General features: G+C 48.6%; 1 protein-coding gene and 1 pseudogene across 1 annotated transcript in view; one reads left to right on the plus strand and one right to left on the minus strand.

Moving 5' to 3' along the window:
• XKR6 (XK related 6) overlaps positions 1–20,420 on the minus strand; it is a 151,730-nt gene that overhangs the window by 51,150 nt on the left and 80,160 nt on the right. The gene's annotated exons all lie outside the window — the stretch shown is intronic.
• LOC114594919 (large ribosomal subunit protein eL21 pseudogene) lies at positions 8,863–9,729 on the plus strand (annotated as a pseudogene).

Raw genomic sequence — 20,420 nt, forward strand, 5'->3', positions numbered from 1 at the left:
ACAGAGAACACGGTTTACAGATTCCTGTTGTTCCATCACGCTCTCCTTGGGGAGAAGATCTCGTGCCAAACAGGCAACGAAGACCACTCACTACGTTGCGCCTCTGAGGAAAGATGGTTACAAATAGCTTATTCTGCAAAGCCCTTCCTGAACCGTGCCGGGCTCACCTCATACGAACTCTCCACGCGGCCCCCACTCATCTCTACACCACTGAATGAACGCGCATGCCGTTAAGGAAGTTAAGTAAACGTCTGGACTAGAAGTCCCTAATTCGAATCTTGCCACGGGATCAATCATGGGATTGTAGAGTCACCCAGTTCAACCCCCTCCAATGCAGGAAACTCAGCGAAATCTGTATGTTTTCAATGGATTAGGTAGGTAGGTAGGTAGGTAGGTAGTTTTAACTCTATCAGTGTTGAATTTTTTAAAAAATTATTATTTCATCCCCCCCCCCAAGTTTTCAGCGGTTCTCGTTTTAATCTGGAAAAAGGTGGGGCTAAAAATAAATATACAATACTAAAAATAAATATAAAATAAGCTCTGCGGAGGACCTTAAGGTCCACAAATTACCACACTTTGGAGGTCCCAAGCCACAAGGTGGTTAGATTGGTCTCAACTAGGGCCAGGGCCTTTTCAGTACTGGCCCCGATTTGGTGGAACGCTCTGTCACAAGAGACCAGGGCCCTGCGGGACTTGACATCTTTCTGCAGGGCCTGCAAGAGGGAGCTGTTCCGCCAGGCCTTTGGTTTGGACTCAGTCTGACCCTTCTGTTTCCCTCCCCTTATGGTTTTGATCTATGGGCTACTATTAAAATGAGGCTGCATTCTAAATTGTATTTTAACTCGTATTTTAAATTGATTTTTTCCTCCCCCCCACCCATTATGTATTTATTGTAATTTTACTGGTGTTAGCTGCCCTGAGCCCGGCTCTGGCCGGGGAGGGTAGGGTATAAATAAATTTATTATTATTATTATTATTTACAGTGGTACCTCTGGTTGCGAATGGGATCCGTTCTGGAGCCCCATTCTCAACCTGAGCAGAACCCATCAGCATTTGCGCATGCACAGGTCGCGATTTGCTGCTTCTGTGCATGCGCATGATGTCATTTTGAGCGTCTGCGCATGCGCAAGTGGCGAAACCTGGAAGTAACCCTTTCTGGTGCTTCCGGGTCACTGTGGGACGCAACCTAAAAACTCTCAACCTGACGCAAATGCAACACGAGGAATGACTGTTGTGCCTTTTGCAACTGGAAGGATATCATGGGTCATCTGACTGGAGCAGATGGTTCTCCTTCTTGGTCAGGGTGACCCTAAAAGTTGGGGGGCTGGCCGATGGCAGATCTGCCTCGAGACTCTTCCTTACAGATGATTTCCACCAGACTCAGTGGGATCTATCCGCTCTCGCAAGGAATGTCTTTGGGACGGGGATGCCAAAAGATTTGCAAGAGGCTAATTACACTGTGTGCCTGTTTAATGAACCTCAGAGATAGCTTAATAAATACATGAGCATTAGCGGCGTTTAACGTTTCGCATTAATGATTAATAATCCCCTTCGCGAAGCCAGACATCGGGAGATCCAGGAAGCAAACATCCCGTGCAGGTTTGCAGAGATGTAAAATCCTTGTGGCCACAGGTGTGCTCATTTTGAACAAATACTGTATTTTTTGCTCTATAAGACACACTTTTTCCCTCCTAAAAGGTAAGGGGAAATGTGCGCGCGTCTTATGGAGCAAATACAGGCTGCGCAGCTATCCCAGAAGCCAGAACAGCAAGAGGGATCGTTGCTTTCGCTGCGCAGCGATCCCTCTTGCTGTTCTGGCTTCTGAGATGCAGAATATTATTTTTTTCTTGTTTTCCTCCTCCAAAAACTAGGTGCGTCTTGTGGTCTGGTGGGCCTTATAGTGCGAACAATATGGTAATCTATGCAGAGCTCAGTTCCTTTGGGGGGGGGGCAGTGGTGGGGAGAAAAGGAGCAGAGTATTTATTAAGTTTTGATTGAATGGGAAATAGGTGTGTTAAATCACTTGGGTAGCTCATGACATTATGTGAAAGATTCTCTTGCCTGTCGCTCTTCCAAGTCGCCAGTTTATTACGCCCGCAGGGCTGAATATAACAACCGGGTGTGATCCTGCATACAGGAGTATTTACAGGAACAGGACAGGGGTAGGGGGACCTGTTGCAAGCCAAGGGCAGCATTCCCTCGTGGACAGCTTTCCAGGGGCCGCATGTTGATGGCAGGCTGGTCCAGTGGGTGGAGCAAGAGTCGTCCATGACTACACCTAACGGTCAGGGGTTCCTTTTCCTTTACCTATGACTTCCCTTGATCTGGACACTAGACTTCTCTTGAGGCAGCCTAGAATTGCCTCAACTCTATCCTACTATTTGGTTGCTGTTGTAACCCTCACATCAGCCCTGTAAAGTTTCCATCCCCATCTTGCAGAGCAAGCAAGCAAGCAAGCAAGCAAGCAAGCAACATTTCCGCTGTTGTTTGCTTTGACCATGATCTTTCTGCCTCCTCTCTTCTCCCCGATCTAAAGAAAAGTCCCTGGAATGAATGAGTTGCTCATAGGCATTGCGGTACAATAATTGTTTCTGACATGATGTCTGCTTCTTTTGATCCTGGAAACTCTTTAACATCTGCTCCCAAGGGAAATGCAACAAGTGTCACCGACTCTTTAAAGGAAACACACTGCAGGATTCTAATGGGGGGAGAGGGAGAGAGAGGGGGGTGGACTTTGGGTGGGCTCAGTAACTACCTCGCCAAAAAGACAAGGGAGGGGATGAATGTATTCCCCCCCCCCAGCCCGTTTCCTGTTGCATCAGACTAGGAAGTGTGTGTGTGTCTGGGAGAAGGAATGGCAGAAGCCAGGAGGTTGACGCCACCAGACGCATGTCAAAGCCCATCCCTACATTGGGGGCCCACTGCTAACCCCCAGGGTCTCCTGTCCTTGCTGTCAACCTGCCCTACAAGCGAACGGGCAGCGGTGGGAGCAAGCACGCCACCTCTGCCCAACTCTCTGTGCAGATCAGACCTAGAAGAAGAGGGCAAATGAGTAGGCAGTCGGCACTTCTGAGCCATTACGTAACTTCATTATGTAAGAGTGGGGAAGGCTCAGTACCTGTGAGTGTGCTCAGTTGCCTTGCCTCTCTCTCTCCCCCTTCATCTCATTTTGCCATTTCTTACCCTCTTAGAGAAGGGATGCGGGTGGCGCTGTGGGTTAAACCACAGAGCCTAGGACTTGCAGATCAGAAGGTCGGCGGTTCGAATCCCCGCGATGGGGTGAGCTCCCATTGCTCGGTCCCTGCTCCTGCCAACCTAGCAGTTTGAAAGCACGTCAAAGTGCAAGTAGATAAATAGGCACCGCTCCGGTGGGAAGGTAAATGGCATTTCCGTGCGCTGCTCTGGCTCGCCAGAATCGGCTTAGTCATGCTGGCCACATGACCCGGAAGCTGTACGCTGGCTCCCTTGGCCAATAAAGTGAGATGAGCGCCGCAACCCCAGAGTCGGCCATGACTGGACCTAATGGTCAGGGATCCCTTTACCTTTTTACCCAAAGTGCAAGCCAAAGCTGGGAGATTTGGCAGGAACATGGCATCTAAACACAAACAAATTGCTCTCCCTCCCTAATTACTGTATTTTTCCTTCTGTAAGAAGCCCCCATGTATAAGGCTCCCCCTTCCAATTATGTCACACACCAGACACCTAATTCCCCTGCGTGCGAAGACAGGCTCTGTTGGATGAGGGGGTCCAACGGTCAAGAAGGCGGTCTCTGCGTGTGCCATAGAGGGACCGATGGGGTTTGTCGACCTGGGGAGGGAGCAGACAATACCAGGCTCGGTGGGCAGTGTTAGACAATAGCTGGTCACACAGACAGCCCTACCAAGAAGAAAGCTTGCTTTGTCATTAACTCAGCTTGTGTTGAGGTCATACGTAAGCAGCAGAAGGCGTCATGGGCTTTGAAGACACTCGAACTCAGAACGCAAGGGAGGAATGTGCTAAGAGGAAAGTACGCTTGGCAAATCCACACCATGTCCAACTCCTGCCCAGGAACCAATGTCCCCACTGTGGAAGGACGTGTGGGTCCGGAATTGGCCTCCACAGTCACTTACGGACTCACTGTTAATACCGTGTTTATGGAAGACAATCTTACTCAGCTACAAGGGATCTCCAAAGAGAGAGAGAGAAGCGAGAAGCCATCCCCTTGAAGCAAGGGACTTATTTCTGAGTAAGGCTGGACAGAACTGGACTGTATAAGTGATGGAAGAGAGGGGAGAGGAAGAAGAAGAGGAAAGATGCTATTTTAAGGACAAGCTGCACTCGTATGGAAATCATCTTCCGAGCAAAGCTATTTTCTGGCTTTCTGCCCCCCAAGCCAGCCAGGAGCTGCTGTGTTTTCTATTCCGGTCACACTGGATGCTTCTTACCAATCTATCCGTCTTAATCAGACAGTACCATTTCTCGGAGAACTATCACAGCCTTGGAAGCAGGATCCATGGAGGAAAGAGGAAGGTGTGGGGTTGAGGACGGGGTCTTGGGGTCTTGGGAGCCTGCCAATTGGAAAAGGAGGGCACACACACTAGATTCTGCTTTTAAGATCAGAAAGGGGTTCACACACACACACACGTATACCTAGCATGAAATTATGAGTAAAAGTGTGGAAAGTGTAAGGTTATCACAAAAATTGGGGGAACAAGGGTGCACTCCTAGAAGCAGCATGTTGGAAGTGCAACAGCAGGGCTCATTCTGTGTGCACCTCAAGGGTTAATTCTCTTGACATTAAAGCCAAGTAGCCAAGAGAGGAATGGGTGGAGGTGCTGCCTAGCAACCAGGCGCAGCAACATGACCCTCGCTGAGGTAACACAGCCTCTGATTGGCTGCCTAGTCCTGAGGGAGTTTCCCCCTGAATGTGTTGTTGAGCATCTCCCCCTTATGAACAAGGCCTGTAAGATCAAGACCAAATCCGCCGGTTGAATTCTCCTCAAGTCGCACACTGTTTTCGTTCACATATCAGTTTCTTTCCTCCCTGGGCTCCATCCGTGGTATTCATAGAACTGGAGAATTGGAAGGTACCTTGAGGATCATCTAGTCCAACAGCCTGCAATGCAGGAATATGCAGTTGTCCCATACAGGGATAGAACCTGCGACCTTGGCATTCTCACTGCCACATTCTAACCCGCTGAGCTACCTCCATTCAATCCGAGTGACTTTTTCTAAAACAAAGTGCTGTCATGGCTGTGCAGACTGCAGCAAGCATACAAGGCCCTAAACAGCTTCCGAGTCAAGTACCTAAAAGAGCACCTTCCCCAACATGGACCCCCCTATACCCTACAATCAGCGGGGTGGGGTGGAGGGAGCTGTAGGTGGTGCTGCCCCCTGGTTGGCACTAACCCATGACAGGGCGCTTTCAGTGGTGACACCTTGGCTTAAATAAACAAATTGTGATGGCCTGGGATTCCGATTCTGAGAGTGAACCGGAGGAATCCCAGCCGGCACAGGAGTTCCCGCCTCCAGGGCCGGCTGAACTGGGGCAAGGCCTTGATTCTGAGGAGCCTGCACCTGTGCCGGATCCTCAGGAGCAGGCACCAGGTGAATCCATTCTGGCCCCAGAGGTGGTTGAGGACTCAGTGCCTACAGGTGAGTCTTCCCCGGGGCCCAGTAACCCTTCAGCCTCTCCTGAACTGCAGAGGCTTAGGGCAGAGAGGCGGAGGGAACTGGTTTCTCCCAGGAGGAGTGCTCGCCTTAAGGCCAGGAGAGGTGGGGCTCCTGGGGGCCGGGACCGCCCCTGGCCTCAGAGAAGATAAAGGCCAGTCAGCCCGGTCCCAGGTTGCAGGAGCAACGTCGTCATCGAAGAGCTGTTTCGGCCAGCATCCAGTCCTGTTCCTTCAGTGTTCCTGTTCCCCGCCCGGCTTCCTGCTTCTGATCTTCGAGTGTTCCTGTCCCCGCCCGGCTCCCTGTTTCGGACCTCGCCTCGCACCTTGTGGACTATTTCCAGGCTGTGACTCAGGACTGAACTTTGACTACGGTAACAGTAACCTTCCCCCTGGGACCAGCACACAAATGATGGGAAGTCACGGTATAACGCATGTTCTGCAGACTCCAGTGCTTTCCCCAGGCAAAAGCATATTGCTATTGGATGGATGGGAGTTGTAGTCCAAAACAGCTCCAGGGAAAACCTGTTTGGTGGGTCCAAGAAAGAGCCCACTTTTGAAAGTCCAGCCCAAACAGCTTTCTGTTGGGCTCCCCCTTTCTTTGGCAGCCCCCTTTCCATGGGCTTCCCAGAGAGGAAGGACGGTTTGTGTCAGGAGCTGCCATTCCAATGTTCTCACGAAAGCTCCTGGCATAACCAGAACTCTGGGGGTTAATGTGTGAAATCAAAATGGCCTCCCCAGGGCAGCCATTTTAATTTCCCACAGTGCTCCTGGAGTGATGCTGTATTGAGGAAACTGCGGGGGGATTTTAAGCAGCGGTTTACAAAACTGACTGCTTGGCAGCAGACATGCCACCCAGCATTTCCCCCACTGAAACGGGGACGCTCAGTTTTTTTATCTTGAGCATGCATGGAAGCAAAAGAAACCCATTCTTTGGTCTCGCAGGACTGAAAAACGAGTGGCTTTCGTTCCACTGCTCTGGCATGAAATCAACAGGATTGTGCTAGAGCAGGGATGTCCAGCTGGTGGATCGCGATCTACTGGTAGATCCCTGAGAGGTTTTGGCAGATTGTGGTCGATCACTGGGTCCCTTTCCTTAGCGTAGGTAAAATAGAATCCTGCCCTGCCCTCCATTGTTTCCCGATCTGCAGAATGGAAGATGGAGTTTACTTACTGAAGCTGTTTGTTTCCCCAGCGATCTGTTGGCGTTCCCTTTTCTACCTGAACCCCCCAAAATTGGGGCTTCTTACAAAAGCTCAACAGCTTTGACCTGAACCCCCCAAAAACGGGGCTTTCCCTTCTAAAACAAGCTCAACAGCTTTGACCTGAACCCCCCAAAAGGGGGTAGATCACTGCCAGTTTTTAATTCTGTGAGTAGATCACAGTCTCTTGGGAGTTGGTCACCCCTGTGCTAGAGTGTCGGACCGGAAGATGCTCCTTTTCTCGTCTGATGCTTTGTCGCGATCCTGCTGACTCCTGCCAAAGCGCCATGCCACCTGCCTTCCCCTCTCTGCCACCCAATGCCGGTTGCCCTGGGATGAAGGCAGCGCCCAAGGCACCCCCAGAGAAAGTGGGGGGGGCATACCTCTGAAAATGGGTCGCTTGTCAGGAATGGCAACAGAGCAGGGACAGGGTCACAAATATTGGCTGGCCTCACAAATATTCTGGGGCATTGGCTATGGGCTGAGGGTGCTGGGTGCTGCCTCCAACTGGCCACAACTTGTCCAAAAGTGCTGCTAGTCACTGTAGTCAGGTTGAATCCTGACAAGACTGAAGTACTGTTTTGGGGGGACAGGGGGCGGGCGGGTGTGGGGGACTCCCTCGTCCTGAATGGGGTAACTGTGCCCCTGAAGGACCAGGTGCGCAGCATGGGAGTCATTTTGGACTCACAGCTGTCCATGGAGGCACAGGTTAATTCTGTGTCCAGGGCAGCTGTCTACTAGCTCCATCTGGTACGCAGGCTGAGACCCTACCTGCCTGCAGACTGTCTCACCAGAGTGGTGCATGCTCTGGTTATCTCCCACTTGGACTACTGCAATGCCCTCTATGTGGGGCTACCTTTGAAGGTGACCCGGAAACTGCAATTAATCCAGAATGCGGCAGCTAGACTGGTGACTGGGAGCAGCCGCCGGGACCACATAACACCGGTCCTGAGAGATCTGCATTGGCTCCCAGTACGTTTCCGAGCATAATTCAAAGTGTTGGTGCTGACCTTTAAAGCCCTAAACGGCCTCGGTCCTGTATACCTGAAGGAGCGTCTCCACCTCCATCGTTCTGCCTGGACACAGGTCCAGCGCTGAGGGCCTTCTGGTGGTTCCCTCATTGCAAGAAGCAAAGCTACAGGGAACCAGGCAGAGGGCCTTCTTGGTAGTGGCGCCCGCCCTGTGGAACGCCCTCCCATCAGATGTCAAAGAGATAAACAACTACCTGACATTGAGAAGACATCTTAAGGCAGCCCTGTTCAGGGAAGTTTTTAATGTGTGACATCTTAGTGTATTTTTGGTCTCTGTGGAAGCCGCCCAGAGTGGCTGGGGAAACCCAGCCAGATGGGTGGGGTACAAATAAAAAATTATTATTATTATTATTATTATTATTATTATTATTAGACAACGCTGAGCTAGATCTCCAACTCAGTTCAAAGGCAGTTTCCTGTGTTCCCATGCCCACACCATTTTGTCTGCCTCCGATAGATTATGAGCCTCCGCAGGGAGGGATTTTGTCACTTCTGTGTGGCGCCAAAGAGGCGTTCGGTAGTAGTATTAGTGTCAGGGTAAAGAAGTGAGTCCCTTGAGGACACAGGACAGTTTCTAGTGCAAACCCCCAGTGGAGAATCCTTGCTGAGGTTGCCAAGAAGGCAGCAGAAGGAGACAGCAATGCTCAGACGAACATGGAAGGAAACTTCTGCTGTTTGGGGGGGGAAAGTCTGCTTGAGATTTTTTGGCTCCGGCAAAAGACAGCAAAGGAATCCAGTTCCTCAGAATCAGGTTAGCCTTCCCTGGATTTGACAAGAGCTGAATTGAACATGGGTGAGGAGGGCAGAACGAAGCAACTGCTACTATCAGCTCTGCCCCTCCGTATCTATCAGGCCTGGCCCCGGGAGCAGCTCGTTCTGCCTGATGCAACTTCTGTCCCGAGAACAGACTCGTAATACGAGTCCTGCAGCAGGGACAGGACAGAGGCTGGTCAAAGTCCAGCACCACAAAATTCAGCGCCATCTTATAGTAAACCGTCAAGATGACCAACATCAAGGGGAAGAGGAGGGGGACACGTTACATGTTCTCGAGACCCTTTTGCAAACATGGTGTGGTCCCTCTTGCTACCTACATGCGCAACTATAAGAAGGGTGATATTGTTGACATAAAGGGCATGGGCACAATTCAGAAAGGCATGCCCCACAAATGTTACCGTGGCAAGACAGGAAGGGTATACAACATTACCCAGCATGCTGTGAACAAGAAAGTTAAGGGCAAGATTCTGGCCAAGAGAATTAATGTGCGAATTGAGCATATTAAGCACTCAAAGAGCAGAGACAGCTTCTTGCAGCGTGTGGAAGAAAATGAAAGAAAGAAAAAAAAAGAAGGAAAGGAAAAGGGAATTTGGTTTGAACTAAAACACCAGTGGGACGCGGGTGACGCTGTGGGTAAAAGCCTCAGTCGGCGGTTCGAATCCCTGCGGCGGGGTGCGCTCCCGTTGCTCGGTCCCAGCGCCTGCCAACCTAGCAGTTCGAAAGCACCTCTGGGTGCAAGTAGATAAATAGGGACGGCGTTTCCGTGTGCTGTGCTGGCTCGCCAGATGCAGCTTTGTCACGCTGGCCACATGACCCGGAAGTGTCTCCGGACTGCGCTGGCCCCCGGCCTCTTGAGTGAGATGGGCGCACAACCCCAGAGTCTGTCAAGACTGGCCCGTACGGGCAGGGGTACCTTTACCTTTACCTTTACCTTTAAAACACCAGCCTGCTCCTCCAAGAGTAGCCCACTTTGTGAGAAACAATGGCAAGGAGCCAGAGCTGCTGGAACCAATTCCATATGAGTTTATGGCATAGTGTATGTGAACAAAATAAAATACCATGTTGAGGACCTAATTTTTTTACAAAAAATTCAGAGGTGTGTGGGTTTCAAAGAAGAGCTGAGTTATGGTTCAGAATCTGCAGATTTGGCAAGTTCACACCAGCATGTGAGTAGATTTCCCTCTTGTCCACAGTTGCAGGGCTAGATTTCAAGACGATTCTCAGTCTGAAAATTGTTACGACTGTTAAGTTTCTATGCAAATTTAGGTTGCTAGTGTAGAGGTACCAGTAATTTGGAACACTGTTCCTGTTTTAACCCGACAAGCACTTATAATTCTGCTGTTTCACCACCTGCTTAAAAACCTGTTTTGTTTCAGCATTTGTCATTAGTCCTGAATTTCAGGATCTTATAAGTTTACGGCATACCTCCCAACATTTCTCCGATGAAAACGGGGACATCCTATTCCATTCTTTCCAACATTTCTCTGATGAAAATAAGGATGTCCTATTCCATACTCTCCAACATTTCTCCAATGAAAATAGGGGGATCCTAAGGAAAAGGGACACGGGTGGCACTGTGGTCTAAACAATAGAGCCTAGGACTTGCCAATCAGAAGGTTGGCGGTTTGAATCCCCACGACGGGGTGAGCTCCCGTTGCTTGGTCCCAGCTCCTGCCAACCTAGCAGTTCGAAAGCATGTCAAAGTGCAAGTAGATAAATAGGTACCACTTTGGCAGGAAGGTAAACGGCATTTCCGTGCGCTGCTCTGGTTCGCCAGAAGCAGCTTAGTCATGCCGGCCACATGACCCGGAAGCTGTACGCCAGCTCCCTCAGCCAATAAAGCGAGATGAGCACCGCAACCCCAGAGTCGGCCACGACTGGACCTAATGGTCAGGGGTCCCTTTACCTTTAAGGAAAAGTGGGACGTTCAGGGATCAAATCAGAAACCGTGACAGCTTCTGTAAATCCAAGACCGTCCTTGGAAAACAGGGACACTGTTATGGTGTACACTACAATGACTTGAAAAGAAGTAGTTTATGTCTACATATCGGCTGCAGTCCCAACCATGTCTTTTCAGACGTAAGCCCCATGGAGTTCAATTGGGTTCACTCCCAGGAAAGTGGGGTTAGGCTCACAACTGCTCTCGCAAAACCAGCCCATCAACAGACTGTGCAAGATTGCAGGTGCTTCCAGGACGGACGTCGATACAGATGCATTGTGGGAGCGTGAAGGCAGCTGCCTCTGTTGTCAAGCCTGTGACACCCCCCCCCCCAAACTGCCACATTCCAGTTCGGTGCTGCTGTTTCTTTCCCCCACCCCCACCTCAAGTCTGCTTGAAAATGACAGGTGACAAAAAGGATTGCAGAAAGGGGGAAATGAGTGAGTTGTGTGTTTGCAAGCTATTGCGAACATGACAGGCGTAATGGCAGCTCTGTCCTTCTGCCGCAACAGGATACACTTGGGGACTTGGCACACATTCCAGGCCTCGCGTGCTCTCCTCCCTGAGTCTCGGAGGTCCTCGAGATGTTCACTGGGGCGGACCAGGCCTGCCGGAGTGCATTGTGGGTCATGCGGCCGGCAGCTGAGAAGGCGCACAAGCGTGGAGGCAGAGATGGAGGGAAGGGAGGGGAATTGTGAGGGAGCAGAGCTGCATCGTAGACATGCTCCAAGAAAAGGCTGGCTGAGAGCAGATGTTCTACCACAGCAGCAAAGCTCTTAAGCAAAGCCTTCCTTGTTCCTCACACCCTCGTCCTCCCATCGCAGCTCTGGAAATCCAAAAGGAATTCTAACAGACCATGGAGTGACCTGGTCTGAATAGACACATTGGATTCTTATCTCATTATACATGATAAGGCTATTTTTGGCCATCTCACCCCTTGCTTTTTCCTGGAAGACCAATTGCAGTCGTTAACAGTCGTCAACTGGTTTACCACACCTATCAGCCCATCACCCATTCCCAACACCCTTCTGAGTAATACCCCTCCTCACCCTCTCACTATACAGTGATGCCTCACAAGACGAATGCCTCGCAAGACGAAAAACTCGCAAGACGAAAGAGTTTTTCGTTTTTTGAGTTGCTTCGCAAGACGAATTTCCCTATGGGCTTGCTTCGCAAGATGGAAACGTCTTGCATATTTGTTTCCTTTTTCTTAAAACCGTTAATACCCAGGGTGCATTGCTTGAACGCATTAATTGATTTTCAATGCATTCCTATGGGAAACCGTGCTTCGCAAGACGAAAAATTCGCAAGACAAAAAAACTCGCAGAACGAATTAATTTCATCTTGCGAGGCACCACTGTATATAAGGGTCTGGTGACTTCTGTTTCAGTGTATCTGAAGAAGTGTGCATGCAAACGAAAGTTCAAACCAAGAACAAACTTAGTTGGTCTCTAACGTGCTACTGGACAATTATTATTATTTTTTATATATATTTCTACTGCGTCAGACCAACACGGCTACCTACCTGAATCTATCTATCTACTCTATCTATCATCTATCTATCTATCATCTATCTATCATCTATCTATCTATCTATCTATCTATCTATCTATCTATCTATCTCTATCATCTATCTCTCTATCTAGCATCTATCTATCTATCTATCTATCTATCTATCTATCTATCTATCTATCTATCATCTATATCTATATCTATCTATCTATCTATCTATCATCTATCTATCACCTATCTATCTATCTATATCTATCATCTATCTATCATCTATCTATCTATCTATCTATCTATCTATCTATCTATCATCTATCTATCTATCTATCATCTATCTATCTATCTATCTATCTATCTATCTATCTATCTATCTATCATCTATCTATCATCTATCTATCTATCTATCTATCTATCTATCTATCTATCATCTATCTATCTATCTATCTATCTATCTATATCTATCATCATCTATCTATCTATCTATCTATCTATCTATCTATCTATCATCTATCTATCTATATCTATGACATCAGGCATCCCGCGACTTTAGAGAGTACAAGAATGCTGGCCCTACAGACTTTACAACTTAGAAACTGATGCAGAGCAAAGAGACAAGGAAGGAGATAGAAGTCAAGGGAGGGAGAAACAAGGAAAGTGGGCTTGAGTCATGAAAGCTTACACCATCATAAATTTGTTAGTTCTTTCAGGGGCCATGAGGCTCTTTTGTTGCTTCTTTTCATGTAAAAAAAGAAGCGATCTGAGCATACGATCCCCTCCCTTTCCCCTTTTTTTCCAGGGAGGCGAACATTTTCACAGAAATAATTGGGGATGATTTGCACCACCTTGCTCTCTGCGGATTTCCATAATGAGAAGAATACGGTAAAGCGAGCGCTTGATTCTCTGCTTCCCGGAGCAAAAATTCAGAAGCGGAGACCCCGGGAGCCTGTTCAAAAAGGGCTTGCCTTTTCTTTTTTTAAAAAATGTATTCTTTTATTAGGTCATTTGCCTTTTAGTGGGGAAGTGGAGTGTAGATTAAACACACATGCAATACCAACCAGAAAAAAACAAACACAAGGCAACATTCCCTTACCTCGTGCCCTCCAAAATTGTTGGACTACAGCAGGCATGCTGTCTGAGCCTGTTCTCCCCTCTGTGTGTCTCAAATGATATTCAGAGGTATATTACCCCTTGCGATTGAGGCTTCCCTTCACTGTTATGGCTCATGGTCACTTAAAAACGTAAGAACGGCCTGCTGGATCAGGCCATGGCCCATCTAGTCCAGCATATTCTTCTCACAGTGGCCAACCAATTGCCCCAAGGTGGAGGCCAGAAGCAGGATTCGATCACAAGAGCAACTCTCCCTCCCTGTGGTTTCCAACTCAATGGTGTAACGTTGGAAAATGTCCATCACTTCTCCTACCTGGGCAGTTATCTTTCCACAAGGGCCAATATAGATGCCGAAATCCAGCATCGCCTGAGCTCTGCGAGTGCGGCTTTCTCCCGACTGAAGTGCAGAGTGTTTGAGGACCGGGACATTCGCAGGGAAACCAAAATGCTTGTTTACAAAGCTATCGTACTACCAACCTTACTATATGCTTGTGAAACATGGACCACATATAAACGCCATCTCCAACTCCTCAAAAGATTCCATCAACGGTGTCTCCAAAAATTTTTACACATCACTTGGGAAGACAGGCGAACTAATGCCAGTGTACTGGAAGAAGCAAGGATCACCAGTGTTGAAGCAATGATTCTTCAACATCAACTTTGTTGGACTGGTCATGTTGTGTGGATGCCTGATGATCATCTTCCAAAGCAACTACTCTATCCCGAACTTAAAAATGGAAAGCGTAATGCTGGTGCCCAACGAAAGAGGTTTAAAGACTGTCTCAAGGCAAATCTAAGAAAATGTAGTATAAACACCGACAACTGGGAAACACTGGCCTGTGAGCGCTGCAGTTGGAGAACAGCCTTTACCAAAGGTGTCATGGGCTTGAACTCAGGACGCAAGGGAGAAACGTGCTAAGAGAAAGGCACACTTGGCAAACCCTCACCATGATCAACTCCCACCAAGTAACCAATGTCCCCACTGTGGAAGGACATGTGGATCCAGAATTGGCCTCCACAGTCACTTATGGACTCATTGTTAAAACTGTGTTTCTGGAAGACAATCTTACTCGGCTACGATGGATTGCCAAAGAAGAAGAAGATTCAGAAGCATTGCTTTCTCCAACTGTGGAAGCAGAGTGTTGCCATCCTGGCTAGTAGGCATCAATAGCCCTCCTTTCCTCCATGAATATGTCCAATCCTCTTATAATGCCACCCAGGTTGGGGGCCATCACTGCCTCCTTTAACTTTTGTGCTCAGGTAGGTTCCCACTTGCCAGTTCCCCATCCTTGGGGCAGACAATATCAGGCTTGATCGGCAGTGTCTGGTCACACTGACTGCCCTACCAAGAAGAAAGCTTGCTTTGTCATCAACTCAGCTTGTGTTGAGGTCATACGTAAGCAGCAGAAGGCGTCATGGACTTTGAAGACACTCAAACTCAGAACGCAAGGGAGGAACGTGCTAAGAGGAAGGCACTCATGGCAAATCCACACCGTGATCTACTCCTGCCTGGGAACCAATGTCCCCACTGTGGAAGGACGTGTGGATCCAGAATTGGCCTCCACAGTCACTTACGGACTCACTGTTAAGTCCGTGTTCATGGAAGACAATTTTACTCAGCTACGAATGATCGCCAAAGAGAGAGAGAAGAGAGCAATCCTACAGGAAGCCCTAACCAGGGGACTTATTTCTGAGTAAGGCTGGATAGAAGTGGACTGTATAAGTGATGGAAGAGAGGGGAGAGGAAGAAGAAGAGGAGGAAGGGTGCTATTTTAAGGACAAGCTGCACTCATATGGAAATCATCTTCCATGGCATTCGGATGCACTGCTGTGTCCAACGACGGATGCATTCAATGCACCACTCCTGCTAATAGTAAACTCTGGCCGTGCATGGAGCCAAGTCAAAACAGGTTTACTAAGAAATATGAGGGAAGTCTTGGAGTGCTATGGGGAACCCCGAGGTTTACAAGGTGACACAGCAAAACCAGGCACCCGAAACTGCCCAGGGAGAACTGAACATTGCTGAGTGTCAGGTGGAAATGAGAAATGGATAACTTGGGTGGGACGAATGTCTGCGAGAAGGGAATGTTATATCTAGGAGGAGGAGGGATCCTTGCCAAGAAACTACGCTGCAACATTTCCTTGCAGTTCTTATGTGAGCTCCCCCACTTGCCCAGGACCACCCTCTCAGAGACAGGCCTGTGATGATCTTTGCCCTCCTTCTGGCGTGTGCACTGCAGCCCAGGTGGCTACGTGCTTCAGAGAGCAAAGTGCCGGGCCTCCGCTGCTAACGGTTTTATTGATCGCGTCTGCATCACATTGCTGCTGTCCTTTGCGATGTGGGAGGCCTTGATGCAAAAGAAGGCAGGGAGAGGATGTATGGTGTGTTGTTCCAGGGGCCCCCTTGGCAGGAGGAAGGGTGCGTCTCTGAGCGATGAACGCCAGACCTCAAATCGAGGCCTGCAGGAAGGTGGGGGCAGGCACCCAACTCCTCCATCAACCCGCTGAGAAAACACCCCGGCCATTTGCCCAATGCCTCGCCAGACCCTATCTGCCCGCGGACTGTCTCGCCAGAGTGGTGCATGCTCTGGTTATCTCCCACTTGGACTACTGCAATGTGCTCTACATGGGGCTACCTTTGAAGGTGACCCGGAAACTACAACTAATCCAGAATGCGGCAGCTCGACTGGTGACTGGGAGCGGCCGCTAAGACCACATAACACTGGTCTTGAAAGACCTACATTGGCTCCCAGCACATTTCCGGGCACAATTCAAAGTGTTGGTGCTGACCTTTAAAGCCCTAAACGGCCTCGGCCCAGTATACCTGAAGGAGCGTCTCCACCCCCATTGTGCTGCCCGGACACTGAGGTCCAGTGCCGAGGGCCTTCTGGCGGTTCCCTCATTGCGAGAAGCCAAGTTACAGGGAACCAGGCAGAAGGCCTTCTCGGTGGTGGCACCCGCCCTGTGGAACGCCCTCCCACCAGATGTCAAAGAGAAGAACAACTACCAGACTTTTAGAAGACATCTGAAGGCAGCCCTGTTCAGGGAAGCTTTTAATGTTTGATGAATTACTGTATTTTAATACTTAGTTGGAAGCCGCCCAGAGTGGCATAGCATGGCCAAGAAACAATATGGGGCAATGCGGAGGAAGCGGGTGGGCGTAAGGGCATAAGAAGAGCCTTCAGCTGGATCAGGCGAATGGCTCATTTAGGCCAGCATCCTGTTCCCACAGCGGCTGACCAGATGCACATGGGAAACTTGCAAGCAAAACTCTTTCATCCCATGGCTTCCAGTGACAGGCAAGCCACTTCCGCCTTAAGGAGGAGGTGGAGTTGCGGGCTTCACGGCCCCTCCACGCGCACAGTGGGTGGAGGCCAGCCCCGCACGATTTGGGGGATTCCCAGCCGCGTCATCCCCTGGCTGGCTCTGGGGAGCGTGGCCTGCCCTATATAGAAGAAGAATTTGGATTTGATATCCCGGGAACGGGTTACTTCCGTGTTTTGGCGCTCGCACATGCGCAGAAACACTGAATTGCGACCTGCACGTGTGTATACACGGCACTGTGGGTTGTGAATGCTGCGGGTTGCGAATGTGCCTCCCGCATGGATCACGTTCACAACCCGTGGTTCCACTGTACAGTGGTACCTCGGGTTACAGACCCTTCAGGTTACATACGCTTCAGGTTGCAGACTCCGCTAACCCAGAAATAGTACCTCGGGTTAAGAACTTTGCTTCAGGATGAGAACAGAAATCCCGTGGCGGTAGCGGGAGGCCCCATTAGCTAAAGTGGTACCTCAGGTTTCAGGTTAAGAACGAACCTCCAGAACGAATTAAGTTCTTAACCCGAGGTACCACTGTAATAGTAACTTATTTATTTAATAAAATTTATGCGTGGTAAAAAACAACAACCTCAAAACGGTTTGGGAAAAAAAAAGTTTTAAAAAAGTAAAACAATAAAATCACCAGTAAGGGAAATTAGCAACAATAATTTAAGACCTTTGAAAAGTTAAAACAACAATAAACTAAGAACAAATGAAAACTCATGCGAACTTTCTGAACATCTGGGTAGGCTTGCCTAAACGAAAATGCTTTCAGCAGGTGCCAAAAACAGTGTAGTGAAGGTCCCTGTCTCAGATCAATAGGCAGGGAGTTCCAAAGTGTAGGCTCTGCCACACTAAAATATTGATTTCTTTCTAATGTGGAACAGGTATTATGTGGCACCTGGTATCATGCCAATACAGTCATACCTCGGGTTACAGACGCTTCAGGTTGTGAGTTTTCAGGTTACAGATGCGCCGAAACCCAGAAGTACCGGTAAAGGTTACTTCCGGATTTCGGTGCTCGTGCATGTGCAGATACACTAAATTGAGCTTTGCACATGCGCAGAAGTGCCAAATCGCAACCCACATGTGGGCAGACGCGGCGCTGCGGGTTGCGGATGCTGCGGGTTGCGAATGTGCCTCCTGCACGGATCACGTTCACAACCTGAGCGTCCACTGTACTGCTGAGCGAAGCAGTTGAGTGGGCACATGTAAGGCAAGGAAATTCCATAGGTTCCAAATTGCTAAGAGCATTGAACTTGGCTCAGTAGAAAATTGGCAACCAGCCCAGATCAGAGAGAGCCTTTCCTGTGGTGGCTCCTGGCTTTTGTCTTTGTAATGTCCTTCTCAAGGAATGGATGGAGACTGTTTTGGCCTCATTTAGGCACCAGGCAACTTCCGGGTTTTAAAGGACTGCTGACATAAACATTCTTAAACGGGGTGGATTTTATTTCCACTGTGCATTTGAACGGGCTGTTGCCGTATGATCATGCATGTGAAGCAGAGAAAGGGGACAGAGAAACATTTTGCTCCCTCTTCTATAACACGAGAAGTCGAGGCTGTCCAGTGGGTGTCACCGTCGCCCAGGACCCCATTTGCTACGAGGGTTCGGTGCAACTGTGCTGAACTGCCAGCAACCGCAACCAGGATGAGCTCATTGAAAGAGCCCACTTGCGTCCTTGGTCAGAGCCAAGAGCAAGAGAAGCAGGAAATGTCTGCATTTAATAATGCAATGTATTTATAGAGAGAGTACGATGTAAAATAAAGACCTCTCCCTGCCCACTTTTTTTGTCCTCATTAAAATTGCATTCTGGAGACGAGTATAACAGGAACAACTATTATCAATTATATATCACGTATAGACCCGTGCTAAAACACAGGCGTAGCTCCAGGGCTCGGCTTGCAAGGGATTCTCGGTCACTGAATCTTAAAACCTCAGGCCAAGATGAGCGCATGCAAAATCTACCCAATGGAGACTTGGGAGAAAGTTCTCCACCGGACGCAGCATTGCAGAACAGATCCACTCCGATGTCAAACTGAGCTGTGAAAGACCCAGTCATTTGTCAATATAAAACCACGGAATGCCAAAACAATTAAGCCATCCGGTAACGAGAGCCAGCAATTACACTAATTACAAACAACATTCAACCCAGGAAGAAGAGTAAATGTTACAGTTAGAGTTTAAGCAGGGCCATGCTTACAAAACCCAATTCAAAGTGTTGGTGTTGACCTATAAAGCCTTAAATGGCTCAGGGCAGCAATACCTCAAAAACCGCCTCTTCCTGTATGAACCTACCCAGACACTGAAATCTGAGGACCTTCTCTAAGTCCTCCATGTCCGAGAGGTTTGGTGGGTGACAACATGAGAACGGACTTTTCTGTGGTGGCTCCCCGTTTGTGGAATGCTCTCCCCAGAGAGGCTTGCCTGGTGCCCTTGGCACATATCTTTAGAAGCCAGGCAAAAACCTGTCCTTTTTAATCAGGCATTTGGCTTTTAACTATCTATAAGCTGGATGTTTTAATGCATGGGTAGGCAAACTAAGGCACAGGGCCTGGATCAGGCCCAGTAACCTTCTAAATTGGGTCCACAGACAGTCCGGGAATCAGGATGTTTTTACATGAGTAGAATGTGCCCTTTTATTTAAAATACATCTATGGGTTATTTGTGGGGCATAGGAATTCATTCACTTTCCTCCCCCAAAATATAGTCCGGCCCCCCACAAGGTCTGAGGAACAGTGGACCAGCCCCCTGCTGAAAGAGTTTGGTGACCCCTGTTTTAATGTCTTTTTTAAAGGCTGGTTTTAATGTCTGTATGTTTTGTTGTTGTTTTGCTTAAAATATTGTAAGTCGCTTTGAGCTGCCGTGGCAAAAAAGTGACTAATAGATTTAATAAATCACCATCCTTATTTAAGAGAAAGCGGTTCCAAACGAATGTGTTTTTAGGGGCCCCCTAGAGGCTTGCAGTGATGAAGGCTTATGTATTTCCAGAGGGACACTGCTGAAAAGGCCCTGCTCCACATGCCTGACAATTAGGAACATAGGTAAAGGTAAACGTAAACGCAAAGGGACCCCTGACCATTAGGTCCAGTTGTGGCTGACTCTGGGGTTGTGGCGCTCATCTCACTTTATTGGCCGAGGGAGCCGGCGTATAGCTTCTGGATCATGTGGCCAGCATGACTAAGCCACTTCTGGTGAACCAGAGCAGCGCACGGAAACGCTGTGTTTTTCTGGAGCAAGGTTCCATGTGACTAGGAAGTGTCCAGCCAATACTGTGAGTTACCATCCTAAATATCTTTGCAGAAGCTTAAGGAAAGCTTGACCTATTGCTCAATATCCAAAAAACCAAAATACTGCACCAACAAGCACAAAACAATCCCTCTGCAGTGCCACAAATTCAACTTAATGGTGTAATGTTGGACAGTGATGATCACTTTTCCTACCTGGGCAGTTATCTTTTCACAAGAGCCAGCATCAGTGCCGAAATTCAGCATTGCCTGAGCTCTGCAAGTGCAGCTTTCTCGTGATTGAAGTGCAGAGTGTTTGAGGACCGGGACATTCGCAGGGAAACCAAAATACTTGTTTACAAAGCTATTGTACTACCAACTTTACTGTACACTTGTGAAACATGGACCACTTATAAACGCCATCTCCAACTCTTCGAAAGATTCCATCGACGGTGTCTCCGAAAAATTTTACACATCACTTGGGAAGACAGGTGAACTAATGTCAGTGTACTGGAAGAAGCAAAGATCACCAGTGTTGAAGCAATGATTCTTCAACATCAACTTCATTGGACTGGTCATGTTGTCCGGATGCCTGATGATCGTCTTCCAAAGCAACTACTCTATTCACAACTCAATAATGGAAAGCAAAATATCGGTGGACAAGA

The sequence above is a fragment of the Podarcis muralis genome, chromosome 3 (assembly GCF_964188315.1).
Source record: "Podarcis muralis chromosome 3, rPodMur119.hap1.1, whole genome shotgun sequence".
In the NCBI taxonomy this organism is placed as follows: domain Eukaryota; kingdom Metazoa; phylum Chordata; class Lepidosauria; order Squamata; family Lacertidae; genus Podarcis; species Podarcis muralis.